Genomic DNA, 19728 nt, shown 5'->3' on the forward strand with positions numbered 1-19728 from the left:
TTATAATTTTATGTGTTTGCTGCTGTCTTAGAAAACATATTGTGTGCAACTGTATATAATTAGCAGGGATCGTATATTTTCCAGCGTTTTTTGTGCACGCAGTGTTGTTAACGGAATTGGTATAAATAATTTCAACCCTAATGATTAATTAGCGTTTATTACGTTGATATTAACCTTAATTTACCATTTCAGTTGAAATTATTTATACCAATTCCGTTAACACCACGCGAATCGATTTGGTGCAGCGGAGTGGTGTTAACGGAATTGGTATAAATAATTTCAACCCTAATGATTAATTAGCGTTTATTACGTTGATATTAACCTTAATTTACCATTTCAGTTGAAATTATTTATACCAATTCCGTTAACACCACGCGAATCGATTTGGTGCAGCGGAGTGGTGTTAACGGAATTGGTATAAATAATTTCAACCCTAATGATTAATTTGCGTTAATTACGTTAATATTAACCTTAATTTACCATTTCAGTTGAAATTATCTATACCAATTCCGTTAACACCACACTGCTGCACCAAAAATGCTGGAAAATGTACGATCATAATTAGTGCTTAAAATTCTCGGGCCTGTCGTTATAGACCGCGGGCCAGGAGCAAATATCGTCAACCGGCTCACTATTTTATTAATTCACGATAGCATATAAACTATATTCTGACAAAGTATCAAACGGGAGGCGATGACAAATTTATTTTTATTTTTTTACATGTTTCGGTGACTGCCATTCCTCAACCCACTAACGGAGCGGCAGCTGACGTCCATGAGGGTTCATCATACATAACCGTTAACCACTATACGAGTTATCACCCGGGAGGCAATTGGTCATTGAAATATGTTCCCGGCCCGCGATCTATTACAAAACTCAGCTTCGTTTCGTGTTGTAGGTAACTTCGGCCCTTGAATTTTAAGAACCCTCATTATGTATCTGTTTCACAAAATATTATATCATATTTGAAAAGTGTACAGAAACTTTACCAAATAGTTTTTCATAGTTTGATAGCCAGTTGTGTCACTGAAATATAAAATACTGTCCTCCGTCGGTGACTTTGTCCGCGTAGACATCGTTTAAATATTTCTAGCGCCATTTTCACCCCTTTTCGTGGTAGAATATCGATATTTTTTGTGCGTTTAGCACCTTTTGAAAAATATTTTTCACATCACCTAATCAGAAAATGGATATTTCTTCCCTGCTAGGAGGGATCAAAGTGGCACTTTTCTGTTCAACGACATTTCATTGCCAGTATAAAATATTAATATAATTAACTATGAACATCGTATGTACAGCCTGACAAAAAAGAGTAGAAATTAAAAAGTGGTAACACTGTAGTGTCAGCACTAAGATTTTTTTATTTTCCTCATACTGGATGTGAAAAGCAGTATGTGTCACACGGTATCAAAATTATTTCGTCTTGGGCGTTCACACTTGAATCCCTCATTACGCTCAGGATTCTACTTTAGAATCCCTCACTATGTTCGGGATTCTATTGTAGAATCCATAGCTTCATTCAGGATTCAATGTACGCCCTTGACGGAAATATATCATTTTGATCCCTTGTAACACAAACTACTATTTTTCACATTTAAAGTTTTAAGGTGACAGTCCATTTCCAACCGCAGCTGCACTACTGTTCATTTTACTATGGAAATTAACAATAACGGCGACGCGTTCTGTACCAGTTAAGTAGTGCAGCTGCGGTCAGAAATGGAATGTTACCTTTACCTTTTACGGTTTAGACAGTGCGTAGTCTGTCAGTAATAATAAGTGACGGAACCTTAAAAGTGGCACACACAAAATGACCAAAATGATGCAAAGTGACTTTTGAAAGCTCGAGCACTTTTATTTACCGCAAGTTTTTGCAAAAAAAAAATGATTTTCAAATGTACTTGCCTTACGGTTGTGATATGAAGGCAGTGTAGAGATATGAAAAATGTATCAACACAAAGTGGCCTTAAACAACTTTCCAAGTTGGGCCAAGCGCTACGCGCGGCTCGTAGCGCGTAGCGGCCGAAGCCGCGAGTCTACGCCGTAGCACCCACGCGTAGCAAAATTTCACAACTTTTTATACTTTTACCATTACTGATTTAAAGTATAAGAATCTTAATTAAGTGTTACAGACATTGTGTATTAATTTTTTGAGAGTTGAGTGTAGTTGAAAATATGGTTAGTTTGATATTAACTATTTAAAAAAATATACGCGTCGACTTGAGAACCTCCTCCGTTTTTTTTTTTCGTCGGTTGAAAATAGGTCTTAACTCTTCTGGATGCCCGGTCATACTGTTTCACATCTGAAAATATTTAGTTTAAACATACCTGAGCAGCAACACAGCAACATAAAACAGCTAAGAGTCTATACCACTTATTTTAACGTAACTATAACTAACGGTTAAATAGACACCGATACAAAGCCTACCATAAAATACGTTCTACCAACCTAACACGAACTAACTTTCACAACCAACTGAGTCAGCTTCTACTCTAACTTAAATCTACCCCCAAAAATGCACTAAATTAATCTCTAAATCGTGAACGCGTCACTAATAACGGAATCGAACGCAGTTCGAATTTGAAATTTTAACGCGCGCGACTTTAAAGTTTCAAAAAGTTAGGGTTGTCACTTGGACCGCGTGCTGCGTGGGTCGACGGCGGTGAAGCACTGAACGCGGCGGCTATCAGACACAGTAACGGTTGATACTAGGTCTAGAATAGATGTAGGCACAGTAGACAACCCTAGGGCTGTGCATGTGTGCGTTGCATTTAATTTTGTACCTGGCCTGTGCTTTATTCCGACTATTCATCTTAATAGTTCAGTTTATCGAAAAAAGTTTCAATTTTTAGTATTTTCGGGCAAATCAAGTGAATACAATTAATTTCTTTGTGGTATTATACATTCCACTTAGATAATAGTGGAGTATCAAGTTGAAGCTATAGTTAGACCAAGGAAAGTCTGCAACGGTTTTGATAGAATACGCAGTGCAAGTGTTATTTATACGTTATAATTTCAGCTCGGTATCAAGCTTCAAGATCGAGTAATGAATGTCGAGATCCGTGAGGTGGATGACGTGTATTTCTATGAAGCCGATGGTCCCGGGTTCGAATCCTGGTAAGGGCATTTATTTGTATGATGATACAGATATTTGTTCCTGAGTCATGGTTGTTTTCTATGTACATATTTAAGTATTTATATATTATTTATATCGTTGTCTGAGTACCCACAACACAAGCCTCCTTGAGCTTACCGTGGGGCTAAGTCAATTTGTGTAAAAATGTCCTATAATATTTCGTCATTACCAAACTAAAATGGAATTGGGCGGGACATGTTGCTAGGCAGAGTGATGGCAGGTGGACTAAAATGTTAACAGAGTGGTGGCCGCTTTCAAATGAAAGAAGCGCCTGGCGTCCGTTGGCTCGTTGGGTGGACGACATACGGAAAATTGTGGGTCACTTCTGGATGAGATTAGCTCAGGACCGGGACCAGTGGCGTACTAGAAGAGAGGCCTATGCTCAGTACGTCCAGTTCATACAATGGAGACGGAGCTTTGTTCAGAAAACATATAAAACTCAAAAATGCGCGTTTTCCAGAGGTAAGGCCTAGCTAGATCGATTCTTCGACCCCGAAAACCCCTATATAGCAAATTTTATCGAAGTCGTTAGAGCCGTTTCCGAGATCCCCGAAATATACAGGGTGATTTAGGAGACGTGAGCAGGACTAACACTGCGCATTTCGTAAATTATAAGCAACTGTTTCGTATCAGTATTAGTGAGGTTAACGTTAATTTTCTAGTCGTGTTGAAAAAAAAAGTTATTAATTTATTTACGACATGCATGGTCACCCTAAAATTAGAATACTACCGATATTCTGTGTCAAATTGAATGTCATCACTGTCATCACGGTCTGGTTACTTTTGAAAACTCGTATCTCACTCAAGTTTGACAGTTTATTTTCTTCGTAATCAAAATGCTGTCATTACGGTTAAAGTGGTTTTATGTTTATTAATTAGGTTTTGTAGGGTGACCGTCATTGTAGAGAATAAAATATGCCCTCACCAAAAAGTAAAGAAATAGGAAAAAGTGTGGTTGTTTTACCTAAATACGACGGTGATCGATGAATTATCAGTTACTGAGTGTGCAGGATTAGTCCTGCTCACGTCTCATGAATCATTCTGTATATATATATATAAAAACAAGAATTGCTCATTTAAAGGTATTAGATTGGATAGATAGATAGGTAAAATTGATAAGAACGCTATTTAAGAAATAGTTTTGATGTTATACAGATGCCAGGTATATCAAGTCCGTCTTAAAATTTTAGCAGTTTTTCGCTTTCTACGTAGTATCAATGCAACAATTATTTCCACAATTCATACTTCTATTTGGTAAAATCGTTGAAAATAAGATTTAAAATAACGAGATTTTCTTCTCAACCACATACCGAAACAAAATTCCTGCCTACAAGAAAAACTATTTCTATTATTGTGTCCAAAATCAAATACCTGCACCAATTTCGTCCAATGAGCTAAATTGGCCTTTACCTCAGCGTTTCTTTAACAGCCTTTGATCTGAATTCCATCGAATTCCAAACTTGTACCAAATGTCGTCGGAATCAAACTTTCATTATTGCCTGAAAAGAAATCACGTGCCCAACAGAACTACAAAGCATTTCAGTTGAACAGAAAGGCCGGAAGGACCAGCGTTTCAAATTTTCGTTACAATAGCACAGCTAACTTTAATATAATCCTATCTATAAAAACGAATCCTCTAAAAATAATCTGTATGTCAAGTATATAAAGTTCAAATCCCAAGCGACAGTTGTGCCGCGATACAAGATGTTTAAACATCAGAAATAGTCGCACAAAAGGGTGATTGCGCTCAGATACGAACCATCGAGGAATTTAGTCACAACGCCATCTAGTGTCGGAAATGGGAACCGCTTACTGCCGCCATGATTGGAGCGCGCAATTGAAGTTGCAACTTTGCCGGACTTTTTGGCGCATCCGTTGGGTAAGTTGAATGATGTTCGTTACTTTGAGTGTCTTTAGTGCAATTTTATTACAGGTGTTGTGAGGCATTGTAATGGCGTTGGAAGATATTGTCACAAAATGGTGCAAAAGATAACAAACCACAGATATCCACTGAACATTTTAGAGCTCGTTGTTGCTTTAGGATACTGTATCGGGGTTTAAAATCGTTCGTGGAATATTATGAGGGTTTTCAGAAAAAATGGTACCAATTACTTTTTTTCGATCAAATCATCAACTTTTGGGTTATTTAGACTCGGAATCATGAGTACTCAATGAATGAGACGAAGAAAAAAAATGTCCCCAGTTTCTCATACAAATTTTGGGTGTCAGTTTTGTAACGGTCTATTACAAAATGTATGTGAAAATGCGTTACAAAACTGTAAATTTTTTTGGGATACAAATCCCATGATTCTGAGTGGAAATAACCCAAAAGTTAATCGAAAAAAAGTAAATGGTACACTTTTAAATGAAAATGCCCTTATACGTCCAAAATTAGATTTTTTTGAAAAAAAAATATTAAAATTTCTTTGTTTTTCTTGTTCAATTTTAAGGCGATTATCACGCTGAAGCGGCTTTTCTCTTTCCGCATAGTCTCTGATTAGCAATTTATAAGCGCATCTCACACTTATATGCTTGTTTCTGCATTAGTACCAGATAGCTCGTAAAATGCGATTCCTTTAAGTTTTCGATTGAAATCCGATACATTAACTAGTCGACAAAAAGCAGAAAAGGAATAATGAAAATCACAGGTACAGTAAAAAGTCCTTAACTCAGTCCGAGGAAGGTAGTTAAGCCAAAGCGATTCTGATAAGACTCGGTACTTGTACTCATTTGTACGGCTCGGGACTGCCGCTTTATCTACCAGATAACCGGGGTCAATTCTAATGTAAAAAATGGTTACGGTTTAATTTTTAACAAGCAGATACTATCAAGCTTAGAAATTTAAAAGTGGAATAATTACTGTACTGGATGAGACTTGACCTCACGGCTTCTGGATCGATACTCCAGCTCTCTGCCATCTGAGCCACAAAGACCTCATCCATACCTAGCTAATCTTTCCACCATATGGGTCTAGGGGACCCTAGCGACATTTACCGTGAGAGCATTACACTTCTTAAACGGCTACCGGAGTTTAAGACCTACCGGTTTACCGGGGTTTTAAATTTGTTATGGTTTTTTTTTATAAAATAAGTTTATTTCATTCAACCTGTAATAACGAGTAGTGCAATATTGAAAGGGGTTGAAACCTTCTAGTAGGTATGGTGTACCATCAGCCGCAAAAGTGCGTGGCGAATTTATCAATTTCATAAATTTCTCCATGCGATTTCGCAGCTCACTGTACCCGTGTCGCTGTTCCAATTGGTAACGAGTACAGTTGTATTGTATTGTAGTACGGGCGATTTTCCGCAACTCGACGTCCTGCGCCTATTTTGCGTGATAGGGGGTGGGCTAGTCCTGCCAGCCCAGCTCCTCGAGGAATCCCACCAAACCTTTGATGTTGAGTAGGACCTCGGGGAGGTCTCTCGGAGATCCGAGATGTTTTGCCCTGTATGGGGCCACTCCGCTGCATTCCAACACCACGTGAGAGGCTGTTTCTTCCTTCTCCATGCATCCACGGCATAGGGGACTGTCTGTGACACCTACGAGTACAGTTAAAACGTTGTTATCGATATAACTAAGGTGCAGGGGGCAATTTAGACTGCGGGGTGATTTAAACTAATCGAAATATCTTCCATGTTTTACATTATTAACTAGACTTAACTAGAATGTCCAGATAGCGAAAAAAGATGTGATGTGTGACTCTAGTTAATAATGTAATTATCCCGTAGTCTAAATTGCCCCCTGCACCTTATGTATAATCTGAACACTTATACTCGTACTATGTTACATTAAGTATCTTTAGAACAAAACTACAACCTTAGGTTTGAACTGGTTTTCATAAGACCTTGGGCCCGATTCGGATTTTGAAATAAACATCTATTAGATATCTTTTAGACATCACCAAGATACGATAACGATATGTTTAAGATCTAACCTGTCAAATTTGACATTTGCGCGATTCTGGAGATACTCTTGAACGATTTCCACAGGATATGACTTAGAGATCCAATTCACATATAATAGATATCTTACTCTATCTAACGTAAAAGTGACAGACTGCCGTATTCGAACTTCAAGATATTCACAAGAGACGACACGTACTAGATCCATTCTAGATACGTTATAGTTTAGATATCAACTAGTTCTCTTTTGCAGCGCAATTCGGGCAACCAATGTCACTTTTACGTTAGATAGCGTAAGATATCTATTAGAATTTAGATGTGAATTGGATCTCTAAGTCATATCCTGAGGAAATCGTTCAAGAGTATCTCCAGAATTGCGCAAATGCCATATTTGACAGGTTAGATCTTAAACATATCGTTATCGTATCTTGGTGATGTCTAAAAGATATCTAATAGATGTCTATTTCAAAATCCGAATCGGGCCCATTGGTTGCCCGAATTGCGCTGCAAAAGAGAACTAGTTGATATCTAAACTATAACGTATTTAGAATGGATCTAGTACGTGTCGTCTCTTGTGAATATCTTGAAGTTCGAATACGGCAGTATATCTTGGTGATAGGCGCGCATCTCAAGCACGACTTTCACTTCATTTCGCGTGCACCAATCAGCTTGAGCGATTTTCAAGGTCGTACCAAAAGATATAAATCGTAACAAACTACTTGTTAGTTTAGTAGTAGGTACCACTGTGGCGGTGGTTCTTTTATGTAAATAAATGTATTTTCTTAAAAAAAACCGTAACAATTTTTTTTATCTGAATCGGGTCCGGGACTTTAACCACTAGATGGCGGGATGATTATTTTATGTAGACAGTCTTTCTAATTAGTTTCTGATCTCAAAACTTTGTTTTTATGAAGTTGCTTGTATATTATGTATAATGTATATCGTGTTTATATTGCGAATTATCTCTTTAGAGAAACATGCACTCTTCAGAAATGCATTTTTATATGTGTATCTAATTCTTTGTCACGCTCTACAGCCTTAATAGTTTGACAGATTCCAACGTCTGAGCTGTCATTAGGTTTGTCGTTGTCATAGGAGTTACTTAGGCTATGTTAAAATAACTATATAAATCAAAATAGCCGAGTTGGCCACCAAAATGCCGAAATGTCACGACCGAGGGACACTTTGTCACAACCGTGTTTATGTACTCGTTTTATTTACCTTTCCTGAGGGTATTAAGCTTGACCATGTGAATCAAAAAAATGCTTTTTGTATGTACTTTTGATATATGTAATAATATGTGAAAAATAAAAACGTTTATGAATAAAATAATATTTTTATGACTCAATTTATGAATCACCCATATTACAGGGTGGAACATTTCTAGGGACTGAGCTGAAAGGATAGTGTTATCTAAGTGATCTAAGTTATCTAAATGATAATCGAGTTATTATTTATAAACGTAAAGCTGGATTAAAAACTAAAACAAAATCATTAAAACGATATATTTTTGTATCAGTGACAACCCTACAAAGTTATTTACTTTTTAAACTGACACGCCATGTCATTAATGGAATCTTCTTGCTAGGGTTGAAACATACAGATTTTTACAAGAATGTTTAACAAACTGTATCTCAAAAACGGTTAGAAATATACTCTTACCTACATAGGTGTAATGAAACCAAAGCTACATTTTAAACTAACTTTTAAAAAGGAAGAGTTTCAAACTTATGAGATTTACAAACTTTTTTCATTACAACGTACTTATTCGTAATATGAATACGCTAACGCCCCAAGTCCCTATCTTCTTGTCTCAAATACACCTTCTGCACGGATATCATGGTCGCATTTTTATCACCTGTCATGTCATGCGTCACTTTCGCACTTCCATACTTGTTAGAACGTGACAGGCATGGTGACAGATGATAAAAAGGCGACCATCTTAGCCCTACTAGACGTTGGGGATGAAAACGTGACCGTGACGATATTCACCTCACAATCAAATCACAGGCCAAATAAAGCAAGCCTTTCACACTGGACGAACAAACCTGTCCCATATCTGCAAGTTGGGCCACCTGTGGTCCAACTTTGCCCGCGATTTAATCAGTTATGGTAATGAAGCGCACCGGAAACGGCTCAGCCGGTGTCCTGATGTAAATTGTTTTGTAACTTTGCCTTGGATTTTGGCCTAAAACATAACCAGTATCTTGGAAAAGTTGTAATTGAATACGCGTTTTTGACATGAAGATAAGATTGAAAATCATATGTTTAACACCATATAGATATTTATAGAGTCGAATTTCATTTTTCGAGTTAAGTATATAGATAAAAAATTTACTGAACAGTCGTGAAGGGAATCGCTGCTTACTTCGTCTTAATGAGGTTGAATAATTCGAATTACGGAGGTTTTAGGCTCGGAAAGGAAGGGAATGACATTTTATTTCGTGTTAACGAGGATTTCGTCTTATCCAGGTTCGAGTAAGCGAGGTTCCACACTGTATCTATAATTCTATAATAATTTAGTTATAATATCATTGAATGCAACGGAGTAAAATGAAAGTGTATCCCCTTTTTCAAATCAGAAACTAAAGTGACTCATACCATGATCAATTTATGATTATGATGTCATCATTAATATCTAGTGAGGACTCAGTATCATTAATATCGGTCGTATCATCATCCCTCAGTTTACGGGGAGCATAAATTTTAATAAAGCAGCACTCAAATGCACCCTGGGGAGTGGATTTGCAACAACTTGTAGGGTGGTAAACATAATGGTTGTTTTATTGTATTTTTTTTTACTCTACTAGAAGTATAGGTATTATTATAGTGAAAGATATATCGGGTGACAATCAAAAGTCACAAATTACTAAAAAATAATCAAACAGAAATCAACCTTATGATAAAACTAATACGTTTCACTATGGCTATGAACTTGTGGTGGTAATTAATGAGTTTTGGTTGTCAGCTGACGATATTTTAACCTCGTAAGACCCACCATTTAAAGTTTTCAAATTTTTTATTTGAACCTTATTCTATAAGTAAATTAGAGCGAATTCGTTTGTTTTAAAAAGCAATGGTGCAAAAGAAAGTCTACTTTATTTGGTTCATGAAAGGTTCAAATTAGATTGCACGAATATGTACATTGTAATGTACATTTAGTCTCAGGAGGATAATACTAACCGAAATTAAGGGCCCGATTCGGATTTTGAAATAGACATCTATTAGACATCTTTTAGACATCACCAAGATACGATAACGATATGTTTAAGATCTAACCTGTCAAATTTGACATTTGCGCGATTCTGGGGATACTCATGAACGATTTCCTCAGGATATGACTTAGAGATCCAATTCACATCTAATCTTACGCTATCTAACGTAAAAGTGACATTGGTTGCCCGAATTGCGCTGCAAAAGAGAACTAGTTGATATCTAAACTATAACGTATCTAGAATGGATCTAGTACGTGTCGTCTCTTGTGAATATCCTGAAGTTCGAATACGGCACTATGTCTGTGACATATAGTTCGAAAACCACGAGGTTTGTGAATGCGTTGCCCATCTCTATTAAAAATAGAATGTTCTTACCCTAATCCAATAAAATACTGTAAGATTTATTTTATTCCATAACAAGTGGATGCAAGTAAATTAAAGTTGGTAGCATGAATCCTAGTGCGTTTTACCATATTTCTGAATAAAATTCTGCTTAAAATCAAATCAATTCCGATTTACAAATTTCGGCATAAATTAAAACCAAAAACAAACATTCTCCATGAAAACTGTAGCTCAGACGTCCTTCCCAGTTTCAGCCAAGCGAGCGATCGGTCGCCACGGATCACCAACATCGCCAATTTGGCCACCAGGCCACCACAAAGCGGACCGTTGCTGGCCCTTCAATTTGCTATGTAAATGTATCTTTTGTCCGCCACCCGGGCACTACTCCATAAATTTGCTCTCGACTGCCCACCGTTTTGTATGCAATTTTCCGTTCTCAGATGTGGGCGGCATTGTCGTGTTTTCTAATCGTTCTTTGTCAGGAAATCTTGCAATGGAAGTAATAAATAAATAACTGACCTTTAAAGAGGGTTGGACTACTATGCACCTACTAAATTACGAGTAAATCCAAACCGAATTGATCTATTGAATAAAGCTGTACCTTATAAGATGAGAAAATACATTTTCTTCATGAAAGTCCAGTTGTATTAATTGTATTTCCATTTACTTACTTATTGCACGTTTTTAGTTTTTTTTTTCTAATAAATATCAGTGCGGGATGCCCTGTTTTAAAAAAAATTCACAGATTTCGTGCCTCACACGACTATCGAGCACATTGGAAATGAATCTACGGAATTCGAAAAAATATTGTCGCTGAGCGACGAGAAAGTCTGGATAAGGGAAAAGTTACAAAATAAAACTACAACGTTGAATGATAATTATTTTATTCTTAGATTAACACAAGTATCCTGGACATAACGCATGTGAACAAACAAATTGCAAAATTTCCACACGCTTATCGAAGTTTGAATAATTGTCGCCGTGGCGCATAAGTATAGGTACATATTTCATTTTTCGATTAATAAGCAGGATATATAAAGAAAGATCGATCGATTTTCAAAGTACAAGAAAATTATTACACGGCAAATCCGTAGTCAACTCGAGAAGTGGTAGCCACATCACCGATATCGTCACTCGAGTCTTGATCGGCAGCGGCCCATTTGCTGCAAGATATGAAATTTTCTTTTTTTGACAGCAGTTTGACGCGACGAGAGATGACCATAACAGCGTTTGTCTATGTTGCACCAAACCAGAGTTCCAATAGGTACTACCAGGGTTCAGCATCAGCTATCTTGGGTAATGCTCTACCATATGATCATCATGACGAATCGGATGTCCAAAACGGCGCGTGCCTATGTTGCACCAAACCTGAGTTCCGCTAGGTACAACCAGGGTTCAGCATCAGCTCTATCTTGGGTACTACTCTCCTAAGTGCTCATGCTCATCAAGACGATTCGGATGACCAAAACAGCGTGTGCTTATGTTGTATTAAATCCGTGCTCCACTAGGTACTGCCAGGGTTCAGCATCAGCTATCTGCTAGCAGCCGCCAGCAACATGCTGAGGTGAGACCATTTCGTGGCACTTTTTCTTTTTTATGTTTCTCTGTATAAGTTTTTATTTTGTGTTTGTGCTCACGAATAAAATTATTTCTTTTTCTATTTCTACCTCTACCTCTACCTCTACCTCTACCTCTACCTCTACCTCTACCTCTACCTCTACCTCTACCTCTACCTCTACCTCTACCTCTACCTCTACCTCTACCTCTACCTCTACCTCTACCTCTACCTCTACCTCTACCTCTACCTCTACCTCTACCTCTACCTCTACCTCTACCTCTACCTCTACCTCTATCTCTATCTCTATTTCCACCACCACAAGAATGCATAGATTGTCGAATAGTGCGTTCTGACTTTTTGACTATTTTAAGGTTAGGCTACAGGGCAAACCCTTATCCGATCGTCTTTGTTTTAGGCTCAAATTGTAGCTGACTAAATTATCCAGAGCCGATTTTCTCAATTTTTTGATATCATTCTTCGTTTCCAAATTATCGAGCAACAAAATCAAAAATTCGGAAAAAATTGAATTTTATTTTCACTATTTCGACCATAACTTATTTCGTTTTTGACTTTCTCGAATAATTATTTTTGCACCTTACAGCTCTCGTGATTATGCGTCTTTTGAGCCTATTTTTTAATATCATATCTTCACAACTTTCCGAGATATAAGGGGATCGCACTTTTTCGTGAAATCGGACCCTATACTGGAGCGAACGAAAAGACATTTCCAATGTCAAAATCATATATTTCATAACGCATATGTTAATTTACTTTCTGCTATAATTTTTGCTCAATACAGGCCTTTGTCTCTCTCGCTAACTCCGTTCGCCTTATACAACGTCGAATGTACTCGTATTCAGTAACATTTCTATAGAACGACGCTAACGATGATATCGGATATATTTGCAGTGTGCGCACAGGAATTCCATAATTCTACCTTCCCCGTTCCATTATTGTTTTCAAAACCAACAATATTATTTATTTTTAAAGGGAATATTTTCGTCGTCTTTTCGCTTCTATCGTCTGTATTTTTTGCCAATTGCAACCTCATTATCTTCAAAGCAATAATAGGCTACTACAGAAACAGTGAGCTTAACTTAGGCCCAGGCATCACTCCCCATCAATTTACACAAGAGTCAATCAGTGTAATAAAAAAACGCTGTTTGGAGCTTGTTACTTTAACAGGGTAGGTACCAAAGCCTGGCCCTAAGGCCCAGAAAAAACGCGGGCGAATCCGCCAAACCGACGCTGATGCTACACTCTGTTAGAGTTGACGGCTATAGGTACTTATTTTTAACACGCTTTTATTAGGTCGACCTGTATGTAACTAACTATGTAATGGAATCTAAGGTACCTAACTAATTTAACCATCTTCCAAGGATCGTAGCGTCATGAAAATTGGCAGCTGTATGTAGTTCTGATGACAATACAATAATATGGTATGGTACTGTCGAACTGATCTGATGATGGAGCCGGAAGATATGAACTGGAACTTCATGATGGAAGATCGTATCATAGCTGTGTTTGGATTTGTTAGAAAAGTCTTGTAATGAACTTTGACCACGATTAGGTTTCAAGGTCTGATGATGAAGCCGGAAGATAGCCACTGGCATTCCATGATGGAATATCGTATCATCTAGTCGTGTTTGCACTTGTGAAGCGTGTTTTTCTAGTGCTTTTTAAACTATTATTTACAACAGACGTCAGTGTCGAGCAAAAATCGGCTAGGAGTATTTTTTTATAAGCATTCGGTGCAGTTGTCAGTTAGTTAAGCGGCCTTTGCAGGTACTTGCGAAATATAGACAGATAAATTAAATTAGTAAATACTTAAGGTCGGTTGCACCAAACTGTTCGTATCGTTAAAGAGTTCGCTAAATTTTTATGTATGGAAAGTTTCATAGTAAAGCGCCGTGGCGCGCCGGCTGACGTTGATCAGTCTGTCAAATGTGGTTGGTGCAACTGGCCCTTAATCACCACACCAGCTCGTAAAAACTATTCAAAGTCAAATTATAGTTTTATTCATGATGTACCTTTACTGTTCCAATAAACCTTTTAAGAAAGAACGATAGACATACATAGGTAATATTATATTACTTAAATATTATATTGAAGGTAAATAAATGCTTCTTTAAGTCTATTCGCCAAAAAACAACGAAATATAAAAATGCACATAAGTAAGTCCAAGTGCTGGTTTAAAAATGTTCCCTTAATCTCGGATGAAAATCTTTATAAAAATATTTTATACGTGTCAATAGCAAGTTGCCTCATTTTCTAAGGTGAGGTTGCCTAATATTGAACACATCGCATCTCATAATATTATTTTTATTAAAAAAGAACTAAGGTAGTATGGTAGTATGTAAATAATTTGGAGAGACCCATCGCGATGAAGTTACGAGGTAAGTAGGTTGGGTAAGTATACATTATGTATCTACATTAATTGAAATAATCGGTAGCAAAGCTTGTTAAACCCACGTGCCCTAAAACCCTCGCAACGCTCAAGTTTCCATTTGTAAAACCACTCGCTACGCTCGTTGTTAAATTTTGCAATATTTCATTTACTCGCACAAGAGGTTAAACAACAACTTTTCCCCCTTGTAATACAAATAACTATATACCTAAGGCATCTTAGTATATTGCTGTCTGAATCTTTCTCAATATCTTTCTCAAAGGGTGGAATTGTAATCATTATAAATGGCGTCAAGCTTATAGAGCTTATTAAATCATCCTACAAGCATTTTTGTATTTAATATTATAATGCAAGTCCATCATCAGAAGCACTTACCCTAACGGCATTCGACATACGTCAGCAATGGCGGGCGGAAATGGCGGCTCTGCCAATATCCGGTGTCGGCAGTGTAGCACCCGGAATTAAAATCAAACATTTTTAAAGAAATTGGCAAAAAAACACTTATGTGATGAGTATATATGCGAATAGGTGTGAAACCTAGTCATTAAATATAAAATACGTAAAATACTTCTGGTTTTTTTTTTTTTCAAAATTGCGGATTAGACTCGCAAGGTCTACTGTAGCTCACAAAGCCGCTACTTTATTGCCAATATTATACTAAATTTTACCTACAACGCACCAATGTTAACCTGAGCTCACCAATAAACGCCAATATTCTGGCCCTGGCTCTAGCCATAGCCCCACAATGGCCAGTTAGGCCGTAAAGCAATTTCCATATTGATACCCGGCAATTGCGATACGCGTGATTCGATCATCGAATCAATGATTTGATGATTGCACACCGATTACGAGAATCAATGAGTAGGCTTAAATTAATATTCGGGATTCCGTGAGGATTTAATCTTTCAAAGATTTTTTTTTTATTCCGTCTGTTGAAATGAGAAAGATGTTCATGAGTTTAGAATTTAAGCGTGTATGGAGTACTAATGATTATTGTGTTCGGCAATGAAAAAAACTATGGGTAAGGGTTCCGTTTTTCCCATTTTGGCTACGGAACCCTAAATACTGAGTTAGAACTTTGGCACTTCCTCAATTCTTGACGCCTCGGAAAAGTTGTATGCCAATGTCTAACTGGCCTCACACCTGCGTGTCTGGGTCGTAATGCTTTTTTTTAGATAAAAGTAAGTATGCAGATATACATATATTTTAAGTCCCCGGGGAAGGATATTTTTATCTCGAAAATCATAATTCTACTTACAAAAAGTGAGGTGAAGCTACTTATTATTAAACTAATTCGCATATAATTACGTGCAAACCATTATTTAAATTGCAAATCGTTTAAATTTGCCGCTGCAGCTAATTCTGTGTGTGATGCATGGCCCTGGCGATAAGGTAATTCGTCCCCGGCCGTCTATTACGCATTACGATAGTCATTTACATTATGTAAGGGGCTCTTGGGCCCAAAGTTAACGTTTTCATTTGTTTATGGAACTATCTTTGGCCTGAGGTTACGTTTCAGAACATATTTTGTAGATATAGGTACCTCTACTACTTATTTTTTTTGGTTAACAGTTTTGTGCCCTTGCAACTGAAAAAATACTGTTAGCACAGCACGGTTGCATTTGATTTTGAAGGGAAAAAAAGTAGAGGCCAATTCGAACGTACATTTAGGATAATGCGAGCACGAGCGAAAGGTACCTACAAGTGATAACTTAATAACATCATTTAGATATAATTTTGATGTGAAAATGTGAGTTTGAATTGGCCTCCTGGGAAATTGGTCCCATTGGTATGACTATGCTACCGTTATAGCCCGTAAGTGAAAAACCACTATTCGTGACAAAAAAATAACTAAACAACAAGTAACACAATAACACGGTCCCGAAATGGTCCAACTCAGCAGTATTTGATATAAACGATAACTTTGCTTCCTTGCATAACATTAAACATGATAAAATTTCATATCATCATGCAAGAACGGCAAATGTTGAAGTAGCGCTCGCTGCTTAATATGAAATTCTAATAGGTACCTGCATTAAGTACTTTTTCTGCAAACATAAAAAACAATTTTAAAAGCGTCACTAAGTTAAAAGATAAAGCGCCGATTACTTATTCATCATGTAAATTGTTCGAGAGTTTTTCAAATCGAAATACACGTCAAATTGCCAAGTCGGGAAAGTTTCTTTTTTTAATTTCTCCTAATTCTTTAATGCGGCGTTGGGATTAACGTTTTCTGGAGCGGTAAATTAACATGGAAATGTACTTCTTTCGTTTATCTTCTAGTTCCACCATCTTTACTCTCTACTCGTCACTAAGTACTTTTTGGACCCGTTTTAAATGTAAATTTTGTTTTTGTTTCGTAATGAATTAGTTTTGATATTTTAAAAAGTTTTAATGCCTTCTACCTTCTACTATAAATTAAAATAAATGTCATATACTAAGAAAAAGTGACGAAGGCCCCCAGTACCCCAGGTTGGAATCGAAGCAGCGTCCTCTGCTTTATCGCGGCAGGTGACGAATATTTTCTGAAAATAATTTTAATTTCTTCTAATACTTCTCGCCTTCTACTATTCCTACTTGAACTTGAAGCCCTGCTTTATTCCTATTAGGTCTTTCTTCAGAGTTACGTAGCCAATATGGCAAAACGGAACCCTTATAGTTTCGTTATGTCCGTCCGTCCGTCCTTATTATCACAGCCATTTAACTCGAAAACTTTAAAAAGATTTTAAAAGCTTTTAAACTGGGCATACAAAAAAAAAGACGAAAAATAAAATATACATGGTATTTACTAATAAGCAGCCTATTGTTACAGACAGGTGACTACGGAACCCTACACTGAGCATGGCCCGACATGCTCCTGGCCGGCTTTTCTTTCTTTTTTTACTAATCGACTTCTATTTCAAGAAAGAGGAAGTTTCGTATTAGGTTGAGTAGAGGCTATAGTGGTGCCTCTGCTCGTAAGCGCTTTTCCCAATGAAGCGGAAAAAACTCGTTACCAGCGACAATTTTATTTATGATCACCTTTTATGAAAAAAAAAATACCTTCAATGAAAACTATTTGAAACAGAATAGGTATTTTATTTTATAAAATGATGAATTGTTCAATATATACATTTACCTACTTATTGGATTTTTTTTATAAAAAAATAATATTATTATAAAAACAAACTATGTAAATATTCCTTTATAACGAAAATAGGTATTTTTATAGTAGGTAGTTAGGCTATACATAAAGTATAATAATAATATGATCACTTGTGGAATTCATCAGAAATACGGCATAAAGAACCTACATTGTAAATCTCCAAATCACTTTGATTTATTCATTCAATCCGTGGAATAGGATTGTGCGTATGATTAGTATTAAATTTGAAATATCCTTATTAATTTATATATTACCGTTCATAGTATGACACAGATATTAAATTAGACTAAGCTATGGGGAATGTATCATGGGAAATAAGATTATGATGATTCCACCACAAAAAAAAATGTTTAGCCAGCCGTCCATTTTGGGAAAAAGAAGCAAAAATATAGTTCTAATTCTTTATATGTCTGGTTTATTTTCCAATGCCGCATTTATTATGCATATTATGTACCTAAATGAAAAATCAACCAGATAATATTTATTTTCCCATTTATATATACTCACCTTTTTATTTTTTCCAGTATTTAAGTAGCTACTTTCTTATAATTTTCTTGTTATAATAATTAACCCTTTGCCTACGGGTGTCAACCAGAGTTGCCAGTAAGGCAACACCGTTGCAGTACGGGTGTCAACTATAGTTGATCGAAGTAATGGTCGTGTTCAACATTTTTTTTAAACAAAACGAGACCTTGTGGCTTGGTAATAGCGGTCACATTATGCACTGTGATTAGTATAGATACAAAGAAAAAAATATCATAATATTTCGGTAGATGGCTCTGACATTAACATAATTTTAAAATTACCGCTTTTTTGCTGGCAACTGGAGTTGACACCCGTACTGCAGAGGTGCTAATAATTGAATTCAATATGGCGGACAATAGTGTTGTTTTCAAATTTCATCGACTTGTTGTCGATATGAGAGTATGGCGGGGGAGTGTTTGGAGTGTTATTTTTAGTGTTTTTTTACCGTTTTTGGTTAAAATATTGGAATTTAACATGTTATAAAATCATTATTAGGTACTATTGTACCTAATAATAATTTCACCACAATCATAACTTGTTAAATTTCAGTTTTACATTTACTAGGTTATCGATATATCGACAAATGCGTCGATAGACGCACAACACTATTTTCCATAAGTGGCAAATTGTTTTAGTGCAACGTTTTTTGTGATTGATATTTATGCATTATTTTCATAATTATCGTTATTTAAGTGTTTATTTGTGTTAAGTATATTATAAACTAATGTTCTTAAACGTAAACTTGTGAAATCCGCGAGTAGTAACTTAAAAATCTTCAATTTCTTAGTGACTGGTATATTGCTTGATAGCAGAAAAACAAGTGAATATTATTACTCCAAGTGATTATTTATTGATTAAACACATTATACTTATTATGTGTGTGAAGTTTCAAGTGTGTAGCTGTAATACTTCAAAAGTTACAAGTAAGTGAAATTATGCCTAACCGCTGACTCTCGCCAAAACATGCCCGTATTGGGCGGTGACGGAGCGATTTAATAGCCCGTAGGTAAAGGGTTAAAATCATTATTTGCATAACATTATACAGTCACCTGCAATAATATGTTACTCTTCGAAGGTCGCATAAATAAGTGACACGCTCTTGTGGCTCTACAAATAAGATCGTGTCAGATATTTTTGCGGACTTCGTTGTGTAACATATTTGCAGGTGACTGTACCTGTATGATTTGTCTTTACAATATCTGCTTGGCAATATATATTATCTTACAACACACAAGTATTATAATAGTGGAATTTGTAACAACAGCTAAAGTAGGTATAGCAGCGCCTGCTGCATAATGCTAATAGCAGTCATTCAATTCGCGTATTGCTTACTTCAATTATTAGGCAATTCATTAACTCTTTCAATTCCACCCCTCTTTGCACTCTCTTCTGGGATGATTTCCGACATAAAAACTATCCTATGTCCTTCCCCCGGACTCAAACTATCTATATACCAAATTTCAACTAAATCGGTTCAGAGGCTTAAGCGTGAAGAGGTAA

General features: G+C 36.5%; 1 long non-coding RNA gene across 1 annotated transcript in view; it reads right to left on the reverse strand.

The window, feature by feature from the left end:
- Positions 1 to 6473: 6473 nt before the first annotated feature.
- LOC134806461 (uncharacterized) overlaps positions 6474 to 19728 on the reverse strand; it is a 154226-nt gene continuing 140971 nt past the window's right edge. The window contains exon 2 of the long non-coding RNA XR_010146526.1: positions 6474 to 6673. This is a non-coding gene — a long non-coding RNA (uncharacterized LOC134806461). The remainder of the gene's footprint in view (positions 6674 to 19728) is intronic.

Source organism: Cydia splendana, chromosome 3 (assembly GCF_910591565.1).
Source record: "Cydia splendana chromosome 3, ilCydSple1.2, whole genome shotgun sequence".
Classification (NCBI taxonomy): domain Eukaryota; kingdom Metazoa; phylum Arthropoda; class Insecta; order Lepidoptera; family Tortricidae; genus Cydia; species Cydia splendana.